Here is a 4,938-nt window from a genome sequence, read left to right as displayed (position 1 = left end):
CCGGCCGGCTCGCGGCTGCTCCCTGCAGGCCGCCTTGCCGCCGCCCGCCCCCGCCCCCCGCCCCCCGCCGCGCCCCGGGACCCCGGCCAGCCGCCCGGCCGCCCCTCGGCCGCCTCTGCCCCCGCCCCGCTCGCGCTCGCCCGCCCCACTCCAGGCGCCACCGACAGCAGTGGTGCTCGGTGACATATTTTAAAAAATAGCCTTGGCTTGCTGGAAGAATCCGAGGTTTTTGGGTTTGCACCGTGGGGATGGAGAAGGGAGTATCGATCGGCCGCCTGCACCTTATAAGTCGGGGAGAAAGTCTAAATACCAAACCCCTATAGGAGCTTTAGAGTTTGTTTCTGAGTTGGGGCCCTTCTTTGCCAGTAACTCAGTGTGTGACCTTGAGCAAATCACCACCGGTCTCGGGGACAGAGCTTCCTCAACCTTAAAATGTGAGGGTTGGGCAAGTGACCCCTCAGGTCCTTTTTACCTCAATCATCTCATGTTTGTAATCTTTTGGAGGTTCACTCCCCATTACCTCCCTTCCCCTCTTATTTCTAACATTACCTGGTCCACTGCCTCCTCTTTCAAATGTCACCCTCTTCCAATATAGGCTTTCTATTCACCGTCACCAGCTATTTCCTCAACAGTCTGGTTCCCTGGTGAGCAGGGGAGGGGGCAAGGCTTGCCCTATCTTCTCAACTCTCAGTTTCACAGAGGTGGTATTTCCTCCCCTGCGTGCCCCCACCAAAATCCACATGGTACCAGGGCCCATCTAAGGAGGAGGGCAGGCTGCATAAAAATGGATCTCCTTCCCCAAAGGAGAGGTCTCCACCGTTCCAGCCCCACCCCCCATGTACACACACACACACACACACACACATGCACACACCTGCATTCATGGACATAAAACCATCTCGGTGACGCCAGAGCCCCTTTCATCTCGGGATCTCCCAGCGCCAGGCAGAACCCTAATTACCCCAGCACCCCCCCCCCCCCCCCGGCCCCGCCGGTTCCCCCACTGTCATTAGCCCAGTTTTACCAGTGGGGGCCATAGCCTTCCTTTGGCTCCCAGGGCGGGGCCCTGTCTCCACAGTCTGCTCTTGGGGAGGGGTGTGTGTGTGTGTGTGTGTGTGTGTGTGTGTGTGTGTGTGTGCGCGCGCGCGCGCGCTAAGGGAAACTGCTCTACCAATTGCCCAGTTTATACTGGGCAGAATCACTTGCTATGTGTGGGGTTCTGGCCAACAGCCTCTCCTAGTTGGGCTGCCCTTGCTCATGTTAGTCTCAGGCTCCTGCATCCTCAGCTTTGCTGGAGCCTTTTCTCTTAGGGGAGGGGGAGTGTAACTGGGGTTTGCAATGCATGGGGGAGGGGAGGGTGCCTCCCTTGGGACCCCTTGGAATTATGGGGATGAGAAAGGTAGCTGGGATGAAACCTGTGGGATGCAGTGTGGGATGCAGAGTGGGTGGTATGAGGGGTCTGCAGTGGGTGAAGAGAGCCTGTGGGGTGCAGTGGCAGCTGTCCTGGGGAGTCGAGGCTGCATGGTGCAGAGTCAGCATGCAGTAAGTAAACCTGTGGGTTCAGCCTGGGCTTGCAGTGGACATGCAACAGCTGCAGCATGGAGCAGGAGGCTGCATCGTGCAGAGTCAGGGCAGTGTGCAGTGTGAGGTGCACTGAGGGTGGCTGTCTGCCAATCAGTGCCACGTCCTCTCCTCGGTGATCATGTTTGGCTGAAACCCTGGGGAGCAAGGCTATGCTGTGCTGTGCAGTGCTTAGGGGCGCGTGCTGTACCCTGTATGGAAATAGCCTCTTGGGATTGGGCTGCCCAAGGAGTTGAGGTAGAATCCCGATGCATGGGATACATTTATGTGAGATGAGATACAATTTTATTCTGTATCCATCAGACAGAACCAAAGAGGCAATGAGGAAGTCTAGCAGTAATCTGGATTAGGACAGGGTGACTGAGTCCACAGGGGGAACGCAAGAGTGCTACGGTTTTGTCTCCCTTACATTCTGGCTTCCCCCACATCTCTCTGACGAAAGGCCCTAAAGATATCTGGTGAGGGAGACTTTTTGAAATCCTAGACCCAAAGCCATAGAAAATGAAGTGCTTCCTGATCCACCTTCCTCCCCACCCCCACCCCCGCCAGGGGCAGACTGGGGCACTTTGAACTCCAAGACAAGAGTTTACCATTCCCATCTTCTCCTTACCTCACTTCCTTGGCTCCCAGTATGGGCTGGTAACAGACCTAGGCAAGGGCAAAGTGAAGGGCACACACTCTCCAAAGCCGGCATCCTGCCAGATGCTGGGATCCAGCCCAGGTCTGGGCTTATAGCCCCTGCCCAGTGTTGCATCACCCCTCTTTCCACCCCACTCATCCTGCCTACCCCCATTTCTTGAAGCTTCTAGCTCCTCTCAGAGTCATTTCAGCCCCAGCTTCTGTTGTCTTCTTGCCAGGAAACCCCCACCCAGGCTGTCTCCTCCCACCCCCCCACCCCCCAACCTCTGTTTCAGGGCTGAATCCCTGGGGAGAGCAGGGAGGTGGGGCACAAGTGAGTATGGATAGAGACCCTCCAAGGGGATATGCCTGACAGCCCCTTCCCTCTCAGATTTTGGTTGCCAAGGAGGCAGCAGGAACAGCCTGTTCTATGCGCTCTCATCAGAGCAGCTATGCCTGGGCCCCGCCCTCTCTCCCTTCCTCCTTCCTTCCTTCCCAGACTGTTGCTAGGAAGCACCCCAAGATTTCTCAGGGTCCCACCCCTAGAAACCAGGGGATCCAGATATCTTTCTGAAGAGCCTCCCCCAAAGCCTAGAAGTCAAGACCCCACACAGCATCCTCCACCCCTGCCAAGAAGCCCCAAAGGGTTTGGGGAAACAGGGACAGGCCCTCTACCAGCCTGCCCTGGAACTATCTCTGTGGCCTGGGCCACAGTAATCCCACCCCTCCCCCACCCTGAGCTCCTGGGCTCTGGGTGATGTTAGCAAGTGATGAGGTGTTCAGCAGACACCCCTGGACTCTGGAGACATAGCCCCACTTATTGGGGAGTTCTGGAAAGACAGTGGAGGAAACCTAAAGAGAACCCAAAACCCAGATTTTTCTTCCTCTTAGAGATCTTTCAATCAAGAAAAGGTAGTGGAAATGGAGAAAAGAAAGGGGGGACAGTTTATGGAAGTTGGGGATCAAGTGGCTGGCAGAGATGGGAGACTGGGAAATTTACCAACAATTGCCCTCCTATGGTTAAAATGGCAACTTAATGTCCCCCTACCAATCATCTTTGTCCCATCAGGTACCCTGGGTATGGGTCACAAAACAGAGAGCTAGGGAAGGGACTCAGGCCTGGCTGAACCTGGCCCTTCGTAGCTGAGGCAAGAAGTAGAAAAAGAAACTGACACCTTCTCCAGGTTGTTTTTCAGAGTTTCTCCTACTTTTATTCATTCTTTTGATACCTTTTTTTTTTTTAAAGCACTTAATATGTGCCAGATATTGGACCCCCTAAATTTTCCAGCTTTTGGTTTCACTCTTGCATACAGCCCCCTCATCTGGCCTTTGCCAGGAGAGAGGGGAGGAGAGGTAGGGGCACAATGTCTTCTACCATAGAGTTTGGGCCTTACTGTATTGCAGCCCTCCCCTGCAATGAGAGAGATGGAACAAGCTGGTGTGAAAGCCAGGAGTATAGAGTGGTTAGTATAGAGTGGTTCTCAGGGCCTAGAGGGAGGGGTGATGCAAAGGAAATGGCAGGCCGGCCTCTTTTCCCTGCTGCTGTCCAGGCCTCGGGATCACAGGATGTCTCTTCTCCTCTGACATGGGCGTGTAGAAAGGGAAGGCATCCTTCAGGGTGTTGGGAGAGGAAACTGCTCCAAGGATTCAAATGCTGCCTTCCATTGTCCTGGCTGGTCTCTCGCTGGACCTCTATGGGGCAGTGGGAAGACAGGCACACGAAATGGTGGGAGATCCAGGACCTGTCCCTGAGGTGGGTCCTTTTGGTAAGCTTCTCCCCCATCCTCCTCTCCCCTAGATAAATAGAAAGTAGGGATTTTGATGTAGGGACTGGTCAGAGAAGGGAACTGGTTTGGAACCAGCTGTGTATGAGTGTGTAGGAACAACTCTTTCTTTGTCCATCCACCTGCTGCCAAGTAACTCCCCATAGTGGGGGGACCCAGGCAAGCTTCCAAAGGAAAATGGTTCAGCTGGGGAGGGGAATGACTCAGTTTCCCTGTGGAGAGAAAGGAAACTGAAACCTTCTGTGCCTTGTATGCTTACCAAGTATTTCAATGTTTCTGGGTCTAGACTCTTGTCACTTTTCCTTATACTTCTTTCTAGCCTAGATAAGGAATGTTCCCATCCCTTTGGGTACCCACACCCCTCTTCTCCACAGCCTTTTTTTTATTTGAGAGCACGCGCGTGCACACGAGAATCTTAAATAAGCTCCACACTCAGCGCAGAGCCTGACATGGGGCTTGATCCCGGGACCCTGGGCTCATGACCTGAGCTGAAATCAAGAGTTGGACACGCAACCAGCTGAGCCACCCAAGTGCCCCTCTCCACAGCCTCTTACCCCAGCCAAGACCCCACTCTGGCCTAGCTCCTTTTCTGCCACTGCTCCAGTGTTGCCATGTCACTCTGTCTGGCTGGCTTCCACCTGCCCCTTTTCTCCAGCCAGACCAGCCAACAAGATGAAGACATTGGGGCTTGGAACTAAGAGAGCAGGGTTGGGAGCTCAGCCTTCACTGGTGCTGAGGGGGAAGAAATGGACAGCAAAAGAAAGTGGGGTAAGAAAGGTTTTTGAGAAGAGTACCTGGGTGGCTCAGTCAGGTAAGTGTCTGACTTCCGTTTAGTTCATGATCTCAAGGTTCATGAGTTTGAGCTCTGGACTGGGCTTTCTGCTGTCAGCACAGAGCCCGCTTTGGATCCTCTGTACACCCCCCCCGCCCCTCCCCCACTCGCAGTCTCAAAAAT

General features: G+C 54.4%; 1 protein-coding gene across 6 annotated transcripts in view; it reads left to right on the top strand.

Moving 5' to 3' along the window:
• MED24 (mediator complex subunit 24) overlaps positions 1-4,938 on the top strand; it is a 32,359-nt gene that overhangs the window by 598 nt on the left and 26,823 nt on the right. The window lies entirely within an intron of this gene.

The sequence above is a fragment of the Panthera onca genome, chromosome E1, assembly GCF_046562875.1.
Source record: "Panthera onca isolate mPanOnc1 chromosome E1, mPanOnc1 haplotype 2, whole genome shotgun sequence".
NCBI classification, from domain to species: domain Eukaryota; kingdom Metazoa; phylum Chordata; class Mammalia; order Carnivora; family Felidae; genus Panthera; species Panthera onca.
Note: the sequence above shows the minus strand (reverse complement) of the source record. Positions and strands in the feature narration are given on the sequence as shown.